Consider the following 25,940-nt stretch of genomic DNA (forward strand, 5'->3'; position numbering starts at 1 on the left):
GCGTCTCACACCGCATGCTCTATGACTTGCTGCTCCAATCCACACTAAATATATGTGAATGTGAGAGGTGGTGGCTGACTGGTACGACCACCATGGCCTGCTCTGCCAAAGTACAGGGGAATGGCACTCAAGGCACAGTGAAGTTAACGACATCATCAAGAGGAGCCTCACCACAGTTGGATATCCAGCTGAGAGAGAGCCCCAGTACCTAATGCCCCGTAACTCTGATGTTCTTACTGATCGCCCAGGTGGGATTACAGTGAATCCCCAGAAGAACAGCATGCAGTTGGTGTGGGACTGAATGCGTTTATCAACCCTGGATAAGCAACCTACACTGGCTTCAGTGTTGCACAATCCAGGTGGCGCTGCCGCTCACAGGGAATCAGCCAAGTCCCGTAAGTACAGAGAACTGGATCACCACTACAATTTTGTCCCCATTGCTTCAAAGGCTGCTATCAGTTTTTTGAAAGAACTAGGTTCTAAGTTAATTGAAACAACAAAAGACCCTAGAGCTGCCAGCTTCCTTTTCCAGCGCCTCAGCGTGGCGATACAGAGGGGAAATGCACACGGCATTCAGGATTCCTGCCCGCCATCTGAGGAGCTGGAGGAACTGGACAACCTAGTTCACCTAGTTGTGCTTGCGGGTGCTTGAGTTGAGCTGTAACAACACCTTTGTACCTTGTATAAACCAAGTTTGTAACTCCTTTTTCGTAGCAAATTGTAAACAAAATAAACAATTACAATATATACTGGTTACCTTGCGTTGATTCCAGAGGGGGGGGGGGTCAAAATCCCCCTGGCTCAGTCTCCGACCAGGCTTCCCAGTTGCTGGACTGGTCAACCAGGCTGTTGGACGCGGCTGCTCGCAGCCTGACGTATGAGTCACAGCCTGGTCGATCAGGTATTCTTTGGAGGTGCTTATCGAGTTCTCTCTTGAACACTGTGAAGGGTCGGCCAGTTATGCCCCTTATGTGTAGTGGAAGCGTGTTGAACAGTCTCGGGCCTCTGATGTTGATAAAGTTCTCTCTCAGAGTACCTCTTGCACCTCTGCTTTTCAACAAGGGTATTCTGCACATCCTGCCATGTCTTCTGGTCTCATGTGATGTTATTTCTGTGTGCAGGTTTGGGATCAGCCCCTCTACTATTTTCCATGTGTAAATTATTATACTTTATACTATACTTTAAGTATACTTTATGTATCTCCCGCCTGCGTTATAGAGAAAACAGATTTAGGCATTTTAGTCTGTTCCAGTAATTTAAATGCTTTATTAAGTGGATTCTAGTAGTAAAGGATCTCTGCACGCTCTCCAGGTCAGCAAATTTTCCAGCTTTGAAAGGGGCTGTCATTGTGCAACAGTATTTCACTCTAGAGGACATTAGCTTCTTGAAAAGTATTATCACTGGTAAAGCATCATTTGTTTGCAAAGTTCTTGTTATCTAACCTGTCATTTTTCTTGCAAGTAGGAGCTGGTAGGAGAAAACACAACCCGTTCTCGCACTTTCGTATAGTCAATATTGACTTATTAAATACGTGCATATGTGACATACTAAACATACTAGTTTACCTTGAAAAGCTTCATAGAAAACACCGACCTTACCTAACCTTCTTAGTATGTTAAGATAAGCATCTTATTGCTTCGTAATTACAATTATTACTTAACCTATTATAGGTATACCTATTATAGGTATAGGTTAAGTAATAATTGTAATTACGAAGCAATAAGATGCTTATCTTAACATATAATATACCTATTATAGGTATAGGTTAAGTAATAATTGTAATTACGAAGCAATAAGATGCTTATCTTAACATACTAAGAAGGTTAGGTAAGGTCGGTGTTTTCTATGAAGCTTTTCAAGGTAAACTAGTATGTTTAGTATGTCACATATGCACGAATTTAATAAGTCAATATTGACTGTAAGAAAGTGCGAGAACGGGTTGGAAAACAATATGTAGGAGCAGTCCCTGTGGCGTAGTGATAACATACTCGCGCCGCGTATCTGGGAAACCATTGCACTCCTTTTACCCCGACCACAAACAGGCCCGATAATGGAGAGGACTGCCATAACTATGCTTGAAAACGCCTCTGCTGAGAACAAAGCCCGCCTCCTAACGGTAACAGCACCCCATGCCGGGGATTTTTTATTTACTGTGCCCAATGCGGCCCCTGGGAACTCGCCTCAATCATGTCATTCTCCGCATTGGAGGTGCCCAGTTCTCTCTTAACTCCTTAACAAAATTGAACAATTCTCATGTTGACCAGACCACACACTAGAAGTTGAAGGGACGACGACGTTTCGGTCCGTCCTGGACCATTCTCAAGTCGATTGTGACTTGAGATTGTGTCACAATCGACTTGAGAATGGTCCAGGACAGACCGAAACGTCGTCGTCCCTTCAACTTCTAGTGTGTGGTCTGGTCAACATACTTCAGCCACGTTATTGTGACTCATCGCCCGAACAATTCTCATGTTTCTAGCCCAGGTTCCTGCCGGGCACCTACTGGGTACCTGCTGGGTATCTGCCCCCCCCCCCCTGCAGGTACCCAAGAGGAACCTGGGGGCTGGAAACATGAGAATTGTTCAATTTTGTTAAATAAACACTTTCCCTCGGCAGCGACTTAATGCATTGAGGTAACTCTAAGGAGTTAAGAGAGAACTGTTTCCCAGGGCTCTACTGAAGGACCAATGCTGAGGGTCACTCTAGATTTTGAATTTGACCCTCGCGCATCTCACTCTACCTCAATTTCCCCCGATTGATTGATTAAGATTAAGCCACCCAAAAGGTGGCACGGGCATGAATAGCCCGTAAGTGGTGGCCCTTTTGAGCCTTTACCAGTATCAAGAGCTGATACTGGAGATCTGTGGAGGTGCGACTGCACCCTACGTGATGGGAGATGTCTCTCAGGTGGAGCGCATGACCGAATTTCCCCCCGATTGATAAAGATTAAGCCACCTAAGAGGTGGCACGGGCATGAATAGCCCGTAATTTCCCCCCTCCGAGTCCCCTTTTTTCTACCCTTTTCACCATCTCACCCACTCCTCTTCTTCCTCCCCGCCTTACTATTTCTTCCTTACTGTTTCCTTCACACCACCAAGGAGTAGACAACTGCGGGTGTTACACTATACTCATCCTGTGAGCGGTAGTTTACTGTGCACCCCATACTCATCCTGTGAGCGGTAGTTTACTGTGCACCCCATACTCATCCTGTGAGCGGTAGTTTACTGTGCACCCCATACTCATCCTGTGAGCGGTAGTTTACTGTGCACCCCATACTCATCCTGTGAGCGGTGGTTTACTGTGCACCCCATACTCATCCTGTGAGCGGTAGTTTACTGTACACCCCATACTCATCCTGTGAGCGGTAGTTTACTGTGCATCCCATACTCATCCTGTGAGCGGCAGCGCAAAAATTAAAGACAGAGCACAAAAGGTCTTAAATCTGATCTCTCATCTTGTCTGCCTACCTCTCCTACTCCATTTCTTAAAAGTATCATCCTCTTGTTCTCTTCTCTCATCCTCTCTATCTCTCTTCCCCTCGCTTCCTCTCTCTCTCTCTCTCTCTCTCTCTCTCTCTCTCTATCTCTCTCTCTCTCTATCTCTCACCGTGCACTCATTCTGGTGAGTGAGAGGTAGTGTACACTGTGACAGCCTGCCCCCCCCTCCCCCCTGGAGAATGTCTAGGTGTTTATCTCTGGTGTAAACAGCTTACTTCACATGGTTAGTGTTGCCACCATCTTCTCCTCGCTGCCAACACCCACCCACCCCGCCCACCCGCCCACCTACGCATTACTAGTCTACACCCATCTGCACTGCCTGCTTGCATCCACCCACCTACACACTCGCTGCCTACACCCATCCTACCTGCCTGCTCACTTCTATCCACATACATACTGTCTGGCTATCCCGCCCACATTCACCCACCTACATACACACACACACACACACTGGCCACACACCCATCCACATATCCACTACCTGCCCACATCAAACAACTCAGTCTCCGTGGTGTAGTGGTAAGACACTCGCCTGGCGTTCCGCGAGCGCTATGTCATGGGTTCGTATCCTGGCCGGGGAGGATTTACTGGGCGCAATTCCTTAACTGTAGCCTCTGTTTAACGCAACAGTAAAATGTGTACTTGGATGAAAAAACGATTCTTCGCGGCAGGGGATCGTATTCCAGGGACCATAGGATTAAGGACGTGCCCGAAACGCTACGCGTACTAGTGGCTGTACAAGAATGTAACAACTCTTGTATATATCTCAAAAAACAAAAAAAACTAACACACTGCCTCCCCACACACATACACGAAGGATTTCCGGAGTTGTTCTACTCCCCGAGCCCGCCCTGAGGCTGGCCCCTATCTGACTTATATCTATCTTCACACTTACTCCCCACACCCGCCCATCTTGAGGTTATCTTGAGATGATTTCGGGGCTTTTTAGTGTCCCCGCGGCCCGGTCCTCGACCAGGCCTCCACCCCCAGGAAGCAGCCCGTGACAGCTGACTAACACCCAGGTACCTATTTTACTGCTAGGTAACAGGGGCATAGGGTGAAAGAAACTCTGCCCATGGTTTCTCGCCGGCGCCTGGGATCGAACCCAGGACCACAGGATCACAAGTCCAGTGTGCTGTCCGCTCGGCCGACCGGCTCCCTGTACACACTCCCATGTACACACTCGGTGCCCACACCCTACACCCACTTTCACCCTACCTACCTACACCCTACAACACACACACACACACACACACACACACACACACACACACAAACTGGATCGTGAGCGAAGCCTCCATTACGCTCTGGCATTTCGTACAACTTGAGAGTCGTACAAGTATAACTACTCATTATTTAAGGCGTTGTGGTGCGAACTTCAGCTTCCATGACGTAGTGGAAGAGAAATGGTCTCTTTCATATGGGGTTGTAATCCCTGTGGTGTATACACAGCTTGTATGTTTCACAAACACGACCATCACAACCACAACCACCACACTAACCACATCACACGACCAACACCACAACACAGTGGTGGTGGTGGTTGTGGTATTAGTGGTGGTGGTTCGTGGTATTGCTAGTGATGGTTGAGGGATTAGTGGTGGTTGTTGTGGTAATGCTAGTGGTGGTGGTTGAAGGTATTGCTAGTGGTGGTGGTTGTATTAGTAGTGGTGGTTGTGGTATTAGTGGTGGTGGTTGTGGTATTAGTAATGGTGGTTGTGGTGATGGCGGAGGCTTGCGAAGCTAAAAACGTCCTCATACCCCCATACCTCACAGTGTCGACCCACCATAACGCACCAATATACGCGAGATATCGCACATGAGAATAACATATTGGACCTGCCACGATAGAACGGTTAGCATTAGTTTCCCGAGGAAATGACAGGGTAAACAAAGCAAATATTGTTTGTCGTGCCAAATACCAGGTCGCGGGGACGCATATACGAGCCTAAACATTCATTGGAAATATTGCATAGCTTTATCAAGATGCTACATGCACGACATCCCATAAAATGTTGAATAAATTGATGTATTAAACTGGGTATGAATAAAGGAATCAAAAGCTGGAGAGTTTTTGAGATAAGTTTGGGCAAGTTGTCATCGATTACAGGGAGGGGTGAGCGGGGCCAGGCGGCCCGAGGGTTTGTTTACACTGTGGCTCGCACCTGGGACCCCGCACTCCCGTACGTGGGGCCGCCAGGAATGCTGCCACCCTATCTCTCACTTCAGTTACCCCCCCTGCTCTCTCGCTCTCTATTTCTCTCTCTATTTCTTTCTCTCTCTATTTCTCTCTCTCTCTCTCTCTCTCTCTCTCTCTCTCTCTCTCTCTCTCTCTCTCTCTCTCTCTCTCTCTCTCTCTCTCTCTCTCTCTCTCTCTCTCTCGCACTCTCGCACTCTCGCACTCTCGCACTCTCTCGCACTCTCTCGCACTCTCTCCCTATCTCTCTCTCTCCCTATCTCTCTCGCTCTCTCTCCCTATCTCTCTCGCACTCTCTCTCCCTATATCTCTCGCTCTCTCTCCCTATCTCTCTCGCTCTCTCTCTCTCTCTCTCTCTCTCTATTTCTCTCTCTCTCTCTCTCTCTCTCTCTCTCGCTCTCCCTATCTCTATCTCTCTCTCGCTCTCTCCCTATATCTCTCTCTCTCTCTCAAACACTGCTACAGAGACTACAAGTGTGCACTATCGCACCTGGGGACAGTGCACGTCAGTGGTCAGTCGCACCTGTCTGCTCCTTTCAACTGGACTTCCGCCAAAATTTCATCTCTCCTGAATTTCAGTATGTAGAAATTTGGAGTAATTTTTCCCTATTAAAATGTAAAAATGTATTCTAACGAAGGTCCTATCTTATCTTAGGGAGTGTTGTGCTGTAGCCTAGTGTTGTGCTTAGCATATCATTGCCCCAGTGTATCCTAACATGATACTTTAAGTTAAACTAGGCTAGGATTAGCAAGGCTTGGCTACAGTTGTGACCCACATGTAAATGACTAAATTAGTTATGAGCCTCTCTCTCTCTAACTAATTTATTCATCTACATTTGGGTCAAAACACTAGCCTAGTTAACCTAGCGTAACGTATCCTGTCTTATACTCTCCTAACCTAACCCAACCTATTTACATGCTTCAATCGCTCCTAAACCAGCGGAAACCCTATTTAATGTGTACTAAACAGCATTTACCATCTCAAAATGTTAACAAATGTGCTAAACAGCGCTCACAGTATTAACGCAATAGATATGCATAAAGAAATAGTGAATATCTTATGTTTTTATAAAATACTACTTTAGAAAATATTTGTTAAAGGGATATTATAAGTAACGTATTTTGTTTCATCCTGTGACAAGGCACAGTGTCCATCAACATTACATATCAAACTGTAGTATTGTATATTGGGAGGATATCCCAATAAACTCGCCCCTCGGGGCAAAATTTAAAAAAAATTAATTAAACAGCTGTGGGACTTCTCCTGTCCATAGAGTGTTCTCTGTGCCTATGGCTCCTGTACTAGGTCTGTTATGCATTTCCTACCGTACCATTCACTCCAGTAGGTTATTTTAATGTGCAAAATTTTGGAGCTGACTGCCCGAGATTACTGTAATGTTAGCGCACCGCCGCGGCGGCCGTGGGATGCTAGGCTACGACACCCGCGGGCCAGATAGCCACTCACAGCCCTGGAAACACAAACCGAAACTGTCTCTATTTTCCGCTTGTTACAACTTGTAATAAAGTTGTTACATCTTGGCGTAACGTGTTTATGACGTATTAGAACGTTGTAACAACTTGCTATATTGGTTGTTGTAACTGGTTAGGAAGTGTTAAAACTTGTTCGAACGTTGTACCAACGTCGTAGTTTCGGTGTGTGTTTGGCGGGAGGGGGGTTTATCAACAACGTAAAATGCCTAGAACAACTTCACAAGATCTTGAGGAAATCTTGCCAGATATACTTCGTGTCTGACCTCGACGTGGTAGTGCAGGCAAGTCAGAGAATTCGGCTCATTGAATTCATTCGTCGGGGCTAGTACACGCGGAGGATCCTTGCCTGACCCCGATATGGCAAGATTGCAGAATGGATTTTCTGTAAGACTACGTTCTTAACATCTAACTTAGTAATCATAAAACGAAAACAGAGTATATACACGTGGTACTGGGGATAATTGTCTTACTTTATAAACTGTCATAGGCAGCAGATACTCAAGTGAGGTTATGCATCCTACAACCCGTTCTCGCAAATTTAATAAGTCAATTTTGACTTATTAGTTGCGTGCATAGGTGACATACTAAACATAATAGTTTCCCGTGAAAAGCTTCATTGAAAACACCGACCTTGCCTAACCTACTTAGTATGTTAAAATAAGCATCTTATAGCTTCGTAATTACAATTGTTACTTAACCTATTATAGGTATAGTTTAGGTAATAATTGTAATTACGAAGCAATAAGATGTATATCTTAACATACTAAATAGGTTAGGTAAGGTCGGTGTTTTCTATGAAGCTTTTCAAGGGAAACTATTATGTTAAGTATGTCACCTATGCACATATTTAATAAGTCAATATTGACTTATTAAATTTGCGAGAACGGGTTGCATCCTAACACTTAGCATGAACACCTCCAGAGAGAAAACGGCTGCCTAACACCATTGCCGTATGCAAAGGACAATTTGGAGCGCAAAATGATGTTCTGGAGTAATTGTAAGCACAAGTAACTGACATGTGATGTAAATGCGTTCAGGAACGTATGCGCTGTCAAGATACGGCACTCTTGCTCTCTCTCGTGCACAGTCAAGATACGGCACTCTTGCTCTCTCTCTCTCGTGTGCAGTCAAGATACGGCACTCTTGCTCTCTCTCGTGCGCAGTCAAGATGCGGCACTCTTGCTCTCTCTCGTGCGCAGTCAAGATACGGCACTCTTGCTCTCTCTCGTGCGCAGTCAAGATACGGCACTCTTGCTCTCTCTCGTGCGCAGTCAAGATACGGCACTCTTGCTCTCTCTCGTGCGCTGTCAAGATACGGCACTCTTGCTCTCTCTCGTGCGCTGTCAAGATACGGCACTCTTGCTCTCTCTCGTGTGCAGTCAAGATACGGCACTCTTGCTCTCTCTCTCGTGTGCAGTCAAGATACGGCACTCTTGCCCTCTCTCGTGCGCTGTCAAGATACGGCACTCTTGCTCTCACTCGTGCGCAGTCAAGATACGGCACTCTTGCTCTCTCTCGTGCGCAGTCAAGATACGGCACTCTTGCTCTCTCTCGTGTGCAGTCAAGATACGGCACTCTTGCTCTCTCTCTCGTGTGCAGTCAAGATGCGGCACTCTTGCTCTCTCTCGTGCGCAGTCAAGATGCGGCACTCTTGCTCTCTCTCTCGTGCGCAGTCAAGATATCTTGCTCTGAAAGGTCGCACTAGAGCCAGCAACATTCATCTAGCTCACTGGCCACCATAAAAATGTGTTACAATTAGCATACGCACAATTACTGGAGTAGTTACTCAACATCCACACCTGCTTGATGGTGTTCCACACCTGCTTGATGGGGTTCCACACCTGCTTGATGGGGTTCCACACCTGCTTGATGGGGTTCCACACCTGCTTGATGGTGTTCCACACCTGCTTGATGGGGTTCCACACCTGCTTGATGGGGTTCCACACCTGCTTGATGGTGTTCCACACCTGCTTGATGGGGTTCCACACCTGCTTGATGGGGTTCCACACCTGCTTGATGGGGTTCCACACCTGCTTGATGGGGTTCCACACCTGCTTGATGGGATTCCACACCTGCTTGATGGGGTTCCACACCTCCTTGATGGGGTTCCACACCTGCTTGATGGGGTTCCCCACCTGCTTGATGGGGTTCCACACCTGCTTGATGGGGCTCCACACCACGCATTCATACGCGCCTTTCTTGTTAGCAATGAAAGAATGGGAGTCGTCTCTATTGTCGCGAGATGATTTCGGGGCTTTAGTGTCCCCGCGGCCCGGTCCTCGACCAGGCCTCCACCCCCAGGAAGCAGCCCGTGACAGCTGACTAACACCCAGGTACCTATTTTACTGCTAGGTAACAGGGGCATAGGGTGAAAGAAATTGTGCCCATTGTTTCTCGCCGGCGCCCGGGATCGAACCCGTGACCACAGAACATCACAAGAGGAACACTACCCAATAAAGTCAGCCTTCCGGACCAAAATTAACTATTTGCTCCGCACTACAAACGACCTGCCACCCACAACAGCTCCCTGACCCCCAGATTTACAGCTAGGTGAACAAAGGGGTCGCCCTGCCCGGGAATCAAACCCGGGACCAGTCGGTTGGAAAGCGTCGTACGTCGCGATGTTTTGCATAATCCGGAGCTTAAACAACCACCCAGCCTATCGGGGACGAGGAAGCGTTAATAATACAGTGGTTTGACTTCCAGTAAAACACCGTAATTCGGACGACGTGGCTGACAGCTTCAAAATGTCAGTACATTTAGTGTGAGGACGAGTTTGGGAGGAGAGGAGGAGAGAGGAGAGGAGAGAGGAGAGGAGAGGAGAGAGGAGAGAGGAGAGGAGAGAGGAGATGGGAAGAGAAGAGAGGAGGTATGGGCAGGAGGATGTTAGGTCCTCCTACTGAATGTTTATACTAGAGTTAGGCTGCATAAACTCCCCCACCAACCCCCACTCTAAACATTTAATCCCTTCTTATATACTGCCACAACCCCTCTCCCACCCCCTAACACCCCCCTCCCACACCCCCTACACCCCTCCCACACCCCCCCTACACCCCCTAAACCCCTCCCACACCCCCCCTACACCCCTCCCATAAACATTCACTCCACCACCACCACCACCCACACCCCCTACGCCATCCCCTTCCGCGCTAAACTTTCCTCAGCTCAACTACCAACCTTATTCTCTTCCCTCATTCTCCTTCCTTCCTTCCTTCCTTCCTTCCTTCCTTCCTTCCTTCCTTCCTTCCTTCCTTCCTTCCTCTCCTGGCATTCCTCACCCGCGCTTTCCGCGTCACGTTGGGCGTCCCACCAACATTCTTAGTCTGTATTTTAACCTTTAAGACCTCAACCTAACCGCGGCTCTCTCTTGTTGAGAACGGGTTAGTGTCTCTTGTTGTGAACGGGTTAGTGTCTCTTTCTTGTCGTGAACGGGTTAGTGTCTCTTGTTGTGAACGGGTTAGTGTCTCTTTCTTGTCGTGAACGGGTTAGTGTCTCTTGTTGTGAACGGGTTAGTGTCTCTCTCTTGTCGTGAACGGGTTAGTGTCTCTTGTTGTGAACGGGTTAGTGTCTCTCTCTTGTCGTGAACGGGTTAGTGTCTCTTGTTGAGAACGGGTTAGTGTCTCTCTCTTGTCGTGAACGGGTTAGTGTCTCTTGTTGTGAACGGGTTAGTGTCTCTCTCTTGTCGTGAACGGGTTAGTGTCTCTCTCTTTTTGTGAACGGACTAGTGTCTCTCTCTTGTTGTGAACGGGTTAGTGTCTCTCTCTTTTTGTGAACGGACTAGTGTCTCTCTCTTTTTGTGAACGGACTAGTGTCTCTCTCTTGTTGAGAACGGGCTAGTGTCTCTCTCTTGTTGTGAACGGGTTAGTGTCTCTCTCTTGTTGTGAACGGACTAGTGTCTCTCTCTTGTTGTGAACGGGTTAGTGTCTCTCTCTTTTTGTGAACGGACTAGTGTCTCTCTCTTGTTGAGAACGGGCTAGTGTCTCTCTCTTGTTGTGAACGGACTAGTGTCTCTCTCTTGTTGTGAACGGGTTAGTGTCTCTCTCTTTTTGTGAACGGACTAGTGTCTCTCTCTTGTTGAGAACGGGCTAGTGTCTCTCTCTTGTTGTGAACGGGTTAGTGTCTCTCTCTTGTTGTGAACGGACTAGTGTCTCTCTCTTGTTGTGAACGGGTTAGTGTCTCTCTTTTGTTGAGAACGGGTTAGTGTCTCTCTCTCTTGTTGTGAACGGGCTAGTGTCTCTTGGTGAGAACGGACTAGTGTCTCTTGGTGAGAACGGGCTAGTGTCTCTTGGTGAGAACGGGCTAGTGTCTCTTGGTGAGAACGGGCTAGTGTCTCTTGGTGAGAACGGGCTAGTGTCTCTTGGTGAGAACGGACTAGTGTCTCTTGGTGAGAACGGACTAGTGTCTCTTGGTGAGAACGGGCTAGTGTCTCTTGGTGAGAACGGACTAGTGTCTCTTGGTGAGAACGGACTAGTGTCTCTTGGTGAGAACGGACTAGTGTCTCTTGGTGAGAACGGACTAATGTCTCTTGGTGAGAACGGACTAGTGTCTCTTGGTGAGAACGGACTAGTGTCTCTTGGTGAGAACGGGCTAGTGTCTCTTGGTGAGAACGGACTAGTGTCTCTTGGTGAGAACGGGCTAGTGTCTCTTGGTGAGAACGGACTAGTGTCTCTTGGTGAGAACGGACTAGTGTCTCTTGGTGAGAACGGGCTAGTGTCTCTTGGTGAGAACGGGCTAGTGTCTCTTGGTGAGAACGGGCTAGTGTCTCTTGGTGAGAACGGACTAGTGTCTCTTGGTGAGAACGGACTAGTGTCTCTTGGTGAGAACGGACTAGTGTCTCTTGGTGAGAACGGACTAGTGTCTCTTGGTGAGAACGGACTAGTGTCTCTTGGTGAGAACGGACTAGTGTCTCTTGGTGAGAACGGACTAGTGTCTCTTGGTGAGAACGGACTAGTGTCTCTTGGTGAGAACGGACTAGTGTCTCTTGGTGAGAACGGACTAGTGTCTCTTGGTGAGAACGGACTAGTGTCTCTTGGTGAGAACGGGCTAGTGTCTCTTGGTGAGAACGGGCTAGTGTCTCTTGGTGAGAACGGACTAGTGTCTCTTGGTGAGAACGGACTAGTGTCTCTTGGTGAGAACGGACTAGTGTCTCTTGGTGAGAACGGGCTAGTGTCTCTTGGTGAGAACGGACTAGTGTCTCTTGGTGAGAACGGGCTAGTGTCTCTTGGTGAGAACGGACTAGTGTCTCTTGGTGAGAACGGGCTAGTGTCTCTTGGTGAGAACGGACTAGTGTCTCTTGGTGAGAACGGGCTAGTGTCTCTTGGTGAGAACGGGCTAGTGTCTCTTGGTGAGAACGGACGAGTGTCTCTTGGTGAGAACGGACTAGTGTCTCTTGGTGAGAACGGACTAGTGTCTCTTGGTGAGAACGGACTAGTGTCTCTTGGTGAGAACGGACTAGTGTCTCTTGGTGAGAACGGGCTAGTGTCTCTTGGTGAGAACGGGCTAGTGTCTCTTGGTGAGAACGGGCTAGTGTCTCTTGGTGAGAACGGACTAGTGTCTCTTGGTGAGAACGGGCTAGTGTCTCTTGGTGAGAACGGACTAGTGTCTCTTGGTGAGAACGGGCTAGTGTCTCTTGGTGAGAACGGACTAGTGTCTCTTGGTGAGAACGGGCTAGTGTCTCTTGGTGAGAACGGGCTAGTGTCTCTTGGTGAGAACGGACTAGTGTCTCTTGGTGAGAACGGACTAGTGTCTCTTGGTGAGAACGGACTAGTGTCTCTTGGTGAGAACGGACTAGTGTCTCTTGGTGAGAACGGACTAGTGTCTCTTGGTGAGAACGGGCTAGTGTCTCTTGGTGAGAACGGGCTAGTGTCTCTTGGTGAGAACGGGCTAGTGTCTCTTGGTGAGAACGGGCTAGTGTCTCTTGGTGAGAACGGGCTAGTGTCTCTTGGTGAGAACGGGCTAGTGTCTCTTGGTGAGAACGGGCTAGTGTCTCTTGGTGAGAACGGGCTAGTGTCTCTTGGTGAGAACGGGCTAGTGTCTCTTGGTGAGAACGGGCTAGTGTCTCTTGGTGAGAACGGGCTAGTGTCTCTTGGTGAGAACGGGCTAGTGTCTCTTGGTGAGAACGGACTAGTGTCTCTTGGTGAGAACGGGCTAGTGTCTCTTGGTGAGAACGGGCTAGTGTCTCTTGGTGAGAACGGACTAGTGTCTCTTGGTGAGAACGGGCTAGTGTCTCTTGGTGAGAACGGGCTAGTGTCTCTTGGTGAGAACGGGCTAGTGTCTCTTGGTGAGAACGGGCTAGTGTCTCTTGGTGAGAACGGGCTAGTGTCTCTTGGTGAGAACGGACTAGTGTCTCTTGGTGAGAACGGGCTAGTGTCTCTTGGTGAGAACGGACTAGTGTCTCTTGGTGAGAACGGACTAGTGTCTCTTGGTGAGAACGGGCTAGTACCTCCGAGTACCAGATGAACGTCCGAGTGCCAGATGGACTTCCGAGTAGCAGGTGACCTTTCGAGAGCCAGATAAAGTTGAGAGTGCCAGGTGAACCTGAGCCGGTCCCCCCTCCTCCCCTGGGTGGGGGTGGGGGGGTAATGTCAGACTGTGGGGTGGGGGGCAGGGGGGGGTGGGGGAGGGGAGGTGTTACATAATTAAGGGTGACGGTCGGCGGGGTTCTAATCCCTGGGAAGAGCTTCCTCCCTCACCCTCCCAAGGGTGAATCGTGATTCTGACCCCCAATGCTCCTGGGGCCAGATTCACGAAGCAGTTACGCAAAGTACTTACGAACGTGTACATCTTTTACCTCAATCTTTGACGGCTTTGGTTACATTTACTAAACAGTTTACAAGCATGAAAACTTGCCAATCAACTGTTGTTATTGTTATATACAGCCTCCTGGTGCTTCGGAGCTCATTACCTGTTTAACAATTGTAAACAAAGCCGTTAAAGATTGAGACAAGATGTACAGGTTCGTAAGTGCTTGCGTAACTGCTTCGTGAATTTGGCCCCCTGGCCACAATTTCCTCAAACATTTACGCGACCATATACGAAACCTCTACATCTTTCTTAAATCACTACTGCTTAGTTAGCATTTATTTAACGGTTGACTTGGAACTATACGATCGGAACTACTGGCAACCATTCACCGGGTTTTCGTACGTTACTGGAACACGATCCGTTAATCGATTTACATCCATGTTCCCAATAGCTGTTAGTAACTTGGTGCGACCAGTGAAGGAACGGTGGGGTGACTCTATGGTGGGGTGACTCTATGATGGGGTGACTCTCTGGTGGGGTGACTATGGTGGGGTGACTCTCTGGTGGGGTGACTATGGTGGGGTGACTATGATGGGGTGACTCTCTGGTGGGGTGACTATGGTGGGGTGACTCTCTGGTGGGGTGACTATGGTGGGGTGACTCTCTGGTGGGGTGACTATGGTGGGGTGACTATGATGGGGTGACTATGGTGGGGTGACTATGGTGGGGTGACTCTGGTGGGGTGACTATGGTGGGGTGACTATGGTGGGGTGACTATGATGGGGTGACTCTATGGTGGGGTGACTCTATGGTGGGGTGACTCTATGGTGGGGTGACTCTATGGTGGGGTGACTATGATGGGGTGACTCTGGTGGGGTGACTCTATGGTGGGGTGACTATGGTGGGGTGACTCTATGGTGGGGTGACTCTATGGTGGGGTGACTCTATGGTGGGGTGACTCTATGGTGGGGTGACTCTATGGTGGGGTGACTCTATGGTGGGGTGACTCTCTGGTGGGGTGACTCTATGGTGGGGTGACTCTCTGGTGGGGTGACTCTATGGTGGGGTGACTCTATGGTGGGGTGACTCTATGGTGGGGTGACTCTATGGTGGGGTGACTCTCTGGTGGGGTGACTCTCTGGTGGGGTGACTCTCTGGTGGGGTGACTCTCTGGTGGGGTGACTCTCTGGTGGGGTGACTCTCTGGTGGGGTGACTCTCTGGTGGGGTGACTCTCTGGTGGGGTGACTCTCTGGTGGGGTGACTCTCTGGTGGGGTGACTATGGTGGGGTGACTCTCTGGTGGGGTGACTCTCTGGTGGGGTGACTCTCTGGTGGGGTGACTCTCTGGTGGGGTGACTCTCTGGTGGGGTGACTCTCTGGTGGGGTGACTCTCTGGTGGGGTGACTCTCTGGTGGGGTGACTATGGTGGGGTGACTCTCTGGTGGGGTGACTATGGTGGGGTGACTATGGTGGGGTGACTCTCTGGTGGGGTGACTCTCTGGTGGGGTGACTCTCTGGTGGGGTGACTCTCTGGTGGGGTGACTCTCTGGTGGGGTGACTCTCTGGTGGGGTGACTCTCTGGTGGGGTGACTCTATGGTGGGGTGACTCTCTGGTGGGGTGACTCTGGTGGGGTGACTCTGGTGGGGTGACTCTGGCGGGGTGACTCTGGTGGGGTGACTCTCTGGTGGGGTGACTCTCTGGTGGGGTGACTCTCTGGTGGGGTGACTCTCTGGTGGGGTGACTCTCTGGTGGGGTGACTCTCTGGTGGGGTGACTCTCTGGTGGGGTGACTCTGGTGGGGTGACTCTGGTGGGGTGACTCTGGTGGGGTGACTCTGGTGGGGTGACTCTGGTGGGGTGACTCTGGTGGGGTGACTCTCTGGTGGGGTGACTCTCTGGTGGGGTGACTCTCTGGTGGGGGTGACTCTGGTGGGGGTGACTCTCTGGTGGGGGTGACTCTATGGTGGGGTGACTCTCTGGTGGAGTGACTCTGGTGGGGTGACTCTGGTGGGGTGACTCTCTGGTGGGGTGACTCTCTGGTGGGGTGACTCTCTGGTGGGGTGACTCTCTGGTGGGGTGACTCTCTGGTGGGGTGACTCTCTGGTGGGGTGACTCTGGTGGGGTGACTCTGGTGGGGTGACTCTGGTGGGGTGACTCTGGTGGGGTGACTCTGGTGGGGTGACTCTGGTGGGGTGACTCTCTGGTGGGGTGACTCTGGTGGGGTGACTCCCTGGTGGGGTGACTCTCTGGTGGGGTGACTCTGGTGGGGTGACTCTATGGTGGGGTGACTCTCTGGTGGGGTGACTCTGGTGGGGTGACTCTGGTGGGGTGACTCTGGTGGGGTGACTCTGGTGGGGTGACTCTGGTGGGGTGACTCTGGTGGGGTGACTCTCTGGTGGGGTGACTCTCTGGTGGGGTGACTCTGGTGGGGTGACTCTGGTGGGGTGACTCTGGTGGGGTGACTCTGGTGGGGTGACTCTGGTGGGGTGACTCTGGTGGGGTGACTCTGGTGGGGTGACTCTGGTGGGGTGACTCTGGTGGGGTGACTCTGGTGGGGTGACTCTCTGGTGGGGTGACTCTGGTGGGGTGACTCCCTGGTGGGGTGACTCCCTGGTGGGGTGACTCTCTGGTGGGGTGACTCTGGTGGGGTGACTCTCTGGTGGGGTGACTCTGGTGGGGTGACTCTGGTGGGGTGACTCTGGTAGGGAGGGAGGGAGGGGAGAGAGAGAGGGGGGGGAGAGAGAGAGAGAGACCTCACACGTGGTGGCAGGCAGGCAGGCTGGCAGGCAGGGAGGCAGGCAGGGAAGCAGGCAGGCAAGCAGGCAGGCAGGCAGGCCGGGCAAGCAACCAAGCAGGCAGGCAAGCAGGCAGGCAGGCAGGCAGGCAGGCCGGGCAAGCAACCAAGCAGGCAGGCAAGCAAGCAGGCAGGCAGGCAGGCAGGCCAGGCAAGCAACCAAGCAGGCAGGCAGGCAGGCAGGCAGGCAGGCCGGGCAAGCAACCAAGCAGGCAGGCAAGCAGGCAGGCCGGGCAAGCAACCAAGCAGGCAGGCAGGCAGGCCGGGCAAGCAACCAAGCAGGCAGGCAAGCAGGCAGGCAAGCAGGCAGGCGCGGGGCTCCAGGAACCACCTGGAGAGTGGACTCATGTGCTCGCCATAGAAAGCTTGACTTTTATGTTCCAATGACTTTTCAGGAATACACCATTATTGGCAGTTATCTCCAAGCCTGGCCGCCTCCATACTGGCACGGGAGGAGGAGGAGTTAGGGATGGATGAGGAAGCGGATGGAGGATGGGAGGGAGGGGATAGTAGAAGGAGAGTATTCACATAGTTGTTGTGCTTGCGGGGGTTGAGCTCTGCTCTTTCGGCCCGCCTCTCAACTGTCAATCAACTGTTTCTAACTACTAACTAATTTTTTTTTCACTCACACACATACCCCCAGGAAGCAGCCCGTAACAGCTGTCTAACTCCCAGGTACCTATTTACTGCTAGGTAACAGACCCATCAGGGTGAAAGAAACTCTGCCCCATTGTTTCTCGCCGGTGCCGGGAATCGAACCCGGGCCACAGGATTACGTGTCCAGCGTGCTATCCACACAGCCACTCGCGCCCCCATGGGATGGAAGTGGGATGGAAGTTAAGAAATTGTCTGCTCTGTCAATTCCTGTTATTATAATGAACGTAGTTATCATATCAACTCTTTTTTTCCTGCTATCATCCAGCCATGGCGTGTTTAACACCTCTAGCCTCTCTGTGTTCTGGCGTCCGGGCAACCATTTGCTAGCACGGGGTTGAGCTTCAGCTCTTTGGTCCCCGCCTCTCAACTGTCAATATACTTCATACCCCAAGACTGCTATAGAGGTATTATCAGGCAATATCACCGTGACGAGATAACTGAGGAAAGGAGGATAAGAGAACAAAAGAGTGAATCAGTTGAACAAATCAACAAGGCCCGTGACGAGGATTAAGGCAGCGTCTGGGATGCTCCCGGACGCAGGTTCGAATCCTCGTCACGGCCCTTGTTGATTCGTTCATTTGATGCATCGCGCTATTCTGATTTTTGTGTGCAGTGAATCTGGTACAATGTGGGGTGCAGTTGGCAATCCCAATCATTATGGACGAAGAGGAGGTGGCCACGGGAGACAATCAATAATAGCGAGAATTCGTCTTGGATACGAATTCAATCGTATCAATCAATCTCCATGGATTGGCGCTGACAAATACTGTCACTATTGCGGTGTGTCCACTCACAGGATGAGTGACGCTGACCAATACTGTCACTATGGCGGTGTGTCCACTCACAGGATGAGTGGCGCTGCCCAATACTGTCACTATGGCGGTGTGTTCACTCACAGGATGAGTTGCGCTGACCAATACTGTCACTATGGCGGTGTGTTCACTCACAGGATGAGTGACGCTGCCCAATACTGTCACTATGGCGGTGTGTCCACTCACAGGATGAGTGATGCTGCCCAATACTGTCACTATGGCGGTGTGTCCACTCACAGGATGAGTGGCGCTGCCCAATACTGTCACTATGGCGGTGTGTTCACTCACAGGATGAGTTGCGCTGACCAATACTGATTTTGTATTCTAGAGTTCTCTCTAGAGTTTCGGGTAGCTGATCCAGTTACGACGCCTTGTAGTCTTAGTACCTAGGTAGTCAAATACCTAGGTTACAAGGTGTTGAACGAGAGAGGTTGCCTTAGGAACTCTGGAGGTGCTCTAGAATAGTTAGCTAACTGGGGACGGGATAACGGACTAGAGAGAGCTGTTTCCCCCCGGCCTCGTTAGTTAACTGGGGGGTGAAATAATGGACAAGATAGAGCTAATTTCCCCCCACCCCCGTTACAATGATGGCAGCGGTGTTGAACAATGTTTAAGGTATTGGTGTTCTTTTAACATTGTTCAGTCCCACGTGTCTTTTTACCGCTCAGGCGCTATCAGGGAGATCTTGACAGGTGTTTATTATTCGCGAGTTGCGAACTTTTTTTTCAGGTTAGGAGATAGTGATTCTCTGGTGTTGTGTTTAGTGATTTTGTGAGTTTTGTGTAGTTCAGGGAATATTCACCAGAACTTGCGTGTGTGGTGATTAATGTTAGTGATAAGATTTGGTGATTTGGGAACTTAGCGGTGTTGGTAGTGCAGGTCAGCTGAGTGTGACAGGTGACCTCGCATGTCCCACGGGGACACCCAGCCACCGCTGGTCTCCAGGTCAGTTGGGGAGTGGCAGGTGTAGTTCTTAAGTAGAATTTAGTGGTGGTTCTGCTCAGATTATTGCGATCGACTGTTTTACTCCATTTGAACGCAATAACCCGAGGTGTACTGGTCTTGTACAGCATGCTAGGGGGAGGCTTAGTATGTCAGTAGACTTCACGTTGGGGACGCTCGACGTTAGATAGTCTGGTCACAGGTGTGGCAACAGGTTGGGGTTGTTGACCGGCGGAGAAGCTAGGGAAACACTCTGGGTCACGTAGGTGGCTGTAGGTTAAGGGTGGGAGTAATGGATATTTAAGTACGTAAGATTAGGAACGGTATAGTTAAGTTAGGCTAGAGTTTTGTCTATTAGTTTTGATTTTTTTGTGTGACAAATTACAAGTAGTGATGACCTTATTCTCTCTTCTCTAAACTTTCCTCTGTTACTGTTTTATGTTCCACCAAGTCAATATCATTAAAGAGTTAATTGGATTATTAAAAATTGAAGTGTAGTTGTTGCCAGGAGGAGAGCGGTATGATAGGACTGTGTAACCCTATACAAACTACAGGGTCACACAAACATCTTGGGAACACGTATTGTCGCCTTTCTGTTCATTTCACAGGTGGGAGCCAGAAGAGAGGAGAGACGCACATACAGAAGAGGGAGACGGCTGCTGTGTACCACACTCAGGGGCGTTTATCACCACCACCACCATCACCCCAGGGGACCCCCGAGATACAGCCCTCTCGGTCGGTCAACATTGGTCTACCCAGTGGACCCCAAGACGGACGGACCCCAGGGGACCCCAAGACGGACGGACCCCAGTGGACCCCAAGACGGACGGACCCCAGTGGACCCCAGGTCGTTCTGCAGACGACCCCAGACGACCCAGTAAAGATGGAAGAGGAACAACAACGATTCCAGTCTGTCCCACCAACACCGGTCTGCCCAGGATGGACCCCAGGACGGACGGACCCCAGTGGACCCCAGGTCGCTTGTCTAAGACCCATGGGAGGAGGAAGAGAGAAGAAAGAAGAGAGAAGAAAGAAGAGAGAAGAAGGAAGAGAGAAGAAAGAAGAAAGAAGAAGAAGAAGATAAGACAAGCTGAGTGAGACACGATGCCTCGTGTCCCTTGCTGGTATCAGCATCATTGCATGGAGCGTAATTGCAAGACAGGATCGTTTGCCTTAACTGGCCGCCCCTCCTGCAAGCAGGTAGCTCTGTTGAGTGATTCATCCTGTGTCGTGCGGACTTGATGTGGCTGTCAGAAGTAGCTCTCTGAAGGAGGCGTGCTGGAGCAACAGGGAGGAAGAAGAGTAGGATGGGATTTCTACTGTTGGCAACTATATGAAGGTCTCGAAACTTGTAGTCCCTATAGCTGTGAAGAACCCCAATATACGTCTCTCATGGTGACTGACGTAGGGCCAATTACAGATCAGCTGGGACAACCGAATTCCACGGTCCTGTGCTCAGTTCAAGTAGTAACGGCTTTCGGGTTGACCAAGTGTTGTTGTGCGTTAACGACGGAGAAGCGACGGAGGCAGTTGTGTTGAAGAAATGTGGTACAGGATTATCTACAAGACCAAGCAGTGACGTCGCCCAGCCAGAGACAATGGACGTCTGTCCACATATTTCATTTTTTAGAGTAGGATGATGTATATTTGTTTAGCTAGGATGTATTCTTTTCGTTAATAAAGTTGTCGCACACAGCTAGCTTGCTTTAGCAGTGTTGCAAAAACTTTATTTTCGGGGAGAAGGGGAGATGTAACACTGTAAAAGTGTTTGGTTTAGGTTAATACATACATAGAGTACATGAGTCACAGACAAGGATCGGAGAGGCGCCAGTTGTCTGCCTGAGATCTCACACCTCTAACCGTTAACGACCTCAAGTGACCTGAGGTCAGATCATGAGAATTTCACCTTGCTTCCGCTAAGCTTATAATTGTAGTCTGGTAGCCTTCAAACATGCCGACGTTTAAGGAGTGGCTTGGTAGTGCCGGAGGCTATCTATTTGTGGGCGGAGTTAGCTACTAGGTTCCCCAATATAAACTCGGAGAGCTATCCAGCATAAAGCATTAAGAGACAGAACAGCAGACGAGAGCAGAGACCTGCTCCCTACCAGGGAGGCTGTCGGCCGGCAGGGGCGAGACAGTCTGTCAAGCTACAGACCCCCCCCCCCTCTCTATTCAACTTAGACTCCGTCCTCGGTGAGTGAACATTAAGGTGACTTGGTCGTGTTTACATATGTTGTGTGATGATCAGGGGCAGTCAAGTTGTAGGGTTCTCGAATTCTTGGATGATGACTCACTTTGCATATTAACTGGAACATTTTAATTGAATTGCTAAATTATGATACTTCATGGGAAATATAATTATGAATTTATTATTTAAATGGTGTTTAACTTGGTTCCCTAGAGCTTAGAGTTGAGGTGAGAAAGCCTCGGGGATTATTGGTTCCCTGATTTTAAGGAGTACATGGTACAGAGGGAACATACTAATAAAGAACTCATGATAACATCTTTTGAGAATTTTGTGATACAGGCAAGTTCCATTCCTTGTCTTGTATGTAATGATCATGAATGGATGGTGGCAGCATTTCGTCTTCTACTATCTACTCTTCTACTTCTACTATCTACTCTTCTACTTTTACCTATCTACACCTCTCCCTCCACCCTTCTCTAAACTCTCACTTTCAACTAATGACCCTCCTTGCTCCTCCCACCTCTCTACCTCTCACCCCAAACCCTTACTAATTACTTCACTTTTCATTTCTTTCCTTTCGTTTCCTCTTATACGTTTGTGGCAGTGAATAGGTATTCTAGAGTTCTCTCTAGGGTTTCGGGTAACTGATCAAGTTACGGCGCCTTGTAGTCTTAGCACCTAGGTAGTCAAATACCTAGGTTACAAGGTGCTGAACGAGAGAGGTTGCCTTAGGAACTCTGGAGGGTGCTCTAGAATAGTTAGCTAACTGGGGACGGGATAACGGACTAGAGAGAGCTGTTTCCCCCGGCCTCGTTAGTTAACTGGGGGGTGGAATAATGGACAAGATAGAGCTATTTCCCCCACCCCCCGTTACAAAGTGACTCGAACCCATACTCCCAGAAGCAACGCAACTGGTAACTACAAGGCGCCTTAATCCGCTTGACCATCACGGCCGTCAAAAGGAAGTGATAGCCGAGGCTATTTGAGCCACTTCCCCGACGGCAACTCGGATGGTAATCTTGGGCATAGCATTTCACCAAATCACCTCATTCTTTGGGGCACACGTGAGGAACACAAATGCGAACAAGCCTGAATGGTCCCCAGGACTATATGCGAATGAAAACTCACACCCCAAAAGTGACTCGAACCCATACTCCCAGAAGCAACGCAACTGGTAACTACAAGGCGCCTTAATCCGCTTGACCATCACGGCCGTCAAAAGGAAGTGATAGCCGAGGCTATTTGAGCCACTTCCCCGACGGCAACTCGGATGGTAATCTTGGGCATAGCATTTCACCAAATCACCTCATTCTTTGGGGCACACGTGAGGAACACAAATGCGAACAAGCCTGAATGGTCCCCAGGACTATATGCGAATGAAAACTCACACCCCAGAAGTGACTCGAACCCATACTCCCAGAAGCAACGCAACTGGTAACTACAAGGCGCCTTAATCCGCTTGACCATCACGGCCGTCAAAAGGAAGTGATAGCCGAGGCTATTTGAGCCACTTCCCCGACGGCAACTCGGATGGTAATCTTGGGCATAGCATTTCACCAAATCACCTCATTCTTTGGGGCACACGTGAGGAACACAAATGCGAACAAGCCTGAATGGTCCCCAGGACTATATGCGAATGAAAACTCACACCCCAGAAGTGACTCGAACCCATACTCCCAGAAGCAACGCAACTGGTAACTACAAGGCGCCTTAATCCGCTTGACCATCACGGCCGTCAAAAGGAAGTGATAGCCGAGGCTATTTGAGCCACTTCCCCGACGGCAACTCGGATGGTAATCTTGGGCATAGCATTTCACCAAATCACCTCATTCTTTGGGGCACACGTGAGGAACACAAATGCGAACAAGCCTGAATGGTCCCCAGGACTATATGCGAATGAAAACTCACACCCCAGAAGTGACTCGAACCCATACTCCCAGAAGCAACGCAACTGGTAACTACAAGGCGCCTTAATCCGCTTGACCATCACGGCCGTCAAAAGGAAGTGATAGCCGAGGCTATTTGAGCCACTTCCCCGACGGCAACTCGGATGGTAATCTTGGGCATAGCATTTCACCAAATCACCTCATTCTTTGGGGCACACGTGAGGAACACAAATGCGAACAAGCCTGAATGGTCCCCAGGACTATATGCGAATGAAAACTCACACCCCAGAAGTGACTCGAACCCATACTCCCAGAAGCAACGCAACTGGTAACTACAAGGCGCCTTAATCCGCTTGACCATCACGGCCGTCAAAAGGAAGTGATAGCCGAGGCTATTTGAGCCACTTCCCCGACGGCAACTCGGATGGTAATCTTGGGCATAGCATTTCACCAAATCACCTCATTCTTTGGGGCACACGTGAGGAACACAAATGCGAACAAGCCTGAATGGTCCCCAGGACTATATGCGAATGAAAACTCACACCCCAGAAGTGACTCGAACCCATACTCCCAGAAGCAACGCAACTGGTAACTACAAGGCGCCTTAATCCGCTTGACCATCACGGCCGTCAAAAGGAAGTGATAGCCGAGGCTATTTGAGCCACTTCCCCGACGGCAACTCGGATGGTAATCTTGGGCATAGCATTTCACCAAATCACCTCATTCTTTGGGGCACACGTGAGGAACACAAATGCGAACAAGCCTGAATGGTCCCCAGGACTATATGCGAATGAAAACTCACACCCCAGAAGTGACTCGAACCCATACTCCCAGAAGCAACGCAACTGGTAACTACAAGGCGCCTTAATCCGCTTGACCATCACGGCCGTCAAAAGGAAGTGATAGCCGAGGCTATTTGAGCCACTTCCCCGACGGCAACTCGGATGGTAATCTTGGGCATAGCATTTCACCAAATCACCTCATTCTTTGGGGCACACGTGAGGAACACAAATGCGAACAAGCCTGAATGGTCCCCAGGACTATATGCGAATGAAAACTCACACCCCAGAAGTGACTCGAACCCATACTCCCAGAAGCAACGCAACTGGTAACTACAAGGCGCCTTAATCCGCTTGACCATCACGGCCGTCAAAAGGAAGTGATAGCCGAGGCTATTTGAGCCACTTCCCCGACGGCAACTCGGATGGTAATCTTGGGCATAGCATTTCACCAAATCACCTCATTCTTTGGGGCACACGTGAGGAACACAAATGCGAACAAGCCTGAATGGTCCCCAGGACTATATGCGAATGAAAACTCACACCCCAGAAGTGACTCGAACCCATACTCCCAGAAGCAACGCAACTGGTAACTACAAGGCGCCTTAATCCGCTTGACCATCACGGCCGTCAAAAGGAAGTGATAGCCGAGGCTATTTGAGCCACTTCCCCGACGGCAACTCGGATGGTAATCCTGGGCATAGCATTTCACCAAATCACCTCATTCTTCGTCGGGGAAGTGGCTCAAATAGCCTCGGCTATCACTTCCTTTTGACGGCCGTGATGGTCAAGCGGATTAAGGCGCCTTGTAGTTACCAGTTGCGTTGCTTCTGGGAGTATGGGTTCGAGTCACTTCTGGGGTGTGAGTTTTCATTCGCATATAGTCCTGGGGACCATTCAGGCTTGTTCGCATTTGTGTTCCTCACGTGTGCCCCAAAGAATGAGGTGATTTGGTGAAATGCTATGCCCAAGATTACCATCCGAGTTGCCGTCGGGGAAGTGGCTCAAATAGCCTCGGCTATCACTTCCTTTTGACGGCCGTGATGGTCAAGCGGATTAAGGCGCCTTGTAGTTACCAGTTGCGTTGCTTCTGGGAGTATGGGTTCGAGTCACTTCTGGGGTGTGAGTTTTCATTCGCATATAGTCCTGGGGACCATTCAGGCTTGTTCGCATTTGTGTTCCTCACGTGTGCCCCAAAGAATGAGGTGATTTGGTGAAATGCTATGCCCAAGATTACCATCCGAGTTGCCGTCGGGGAAGTGGCTCAAATAGCCTCGGCTATCACTTCCTTTTGACGGCCGTGATGGTCAAGCGGATTAAGGCGCCTTGTAGTTACCAGTTGCGTTGCTTCTGGGAGTATGGGTTCGAGTCACTTCTGGGGTGTGAGTTTTCATTCGCATATAGTCCTGGGGACCATTCAGGCTTGTTCGCATTTGTGTTCCTCACGTGTGCCCCAAAGAATGAGGTGATTTGGTGAAATGCTATGCCCAAGATTACCATCCGAGTTGCCGTCGGGGAAGTGGCTCAAATAGCCTCGGCTATCACTTCCTTTTGACGGCCGTGATGGTCAAGCGGATTAAGGCGCCTTGTAGTTACCAGTTGCGTTGCTTCTGGGAGTATGGGTTCGAGTCACTTCTGGGGTGTGAGTTTTCATTCGCATATAGTCCTGGGGACCATTCAGGCTTGTTCGCATTTGTGTTCCTCACGTGTGCCCCAAAGAATGAGGTGATTTGGTGAAATGCTATGCCCAAGATTACCATCCGAGTTGCCGTCGGGGAAGTGGCTCAAATAGCCTCGGCTATCACTTCCTTTTGACGGCCGTGATGGTCAAGCGGATTAAGGCGCCTTGTAGTTACCAGTTGCGTTGCTTCTGGGAGTATGGGTTCGAGTCACTTCTGGGGTGTGAGTTTTCATTCGCATATAGTCCTGGGGACCATTCAGGCTTGTTCGCATT

At 49.9% G+C, this 25,940-nt stretch overlaps 1 protein-coding gene and 1 long non-coding RNA gene across 24 annotated transcripts in view; one reads left to right on the forward strand and one right to left on the reverse strand.

Moving 5' to 3' along the window:
• Positions 1 to 25,940, reverse strand: part of LOC123760896 (CUGBP Elav-like family member 4) — a 1,099,894-nt gene that overhangs the window by 321,421 nt on the left and 752,533 nt on the right. The window lies entirely within an intron of this gene.
• LOC138367478 (uncharacterized) lies at positions 19,501 to 21,511 on the forward strand. The gene is made up of 2 exons (XR_011229372.1): positions 19,501 to 19,980; positions 20,110 to 21,511. It is a non-coding gene; the product is annotated as an uncharacterized lncRNA (long non-coding RNA).

This window comes from Procambarus clarkii, chromosome 3 (assembly GCF_040958095.1).
Source record: "Procambarus clarkii isolate CNS0578487 chromosome 3, FALCON_Pclarkii_2.0, whole genome shotgun sequence".
Taxonomy (NCBI): domain Eukaryota; kingdom Metazoa; phylum Arthropoda; class Malacostraca; order Decapoda; family Cambaridae; genus Procambarus; species Procambarus clarkii.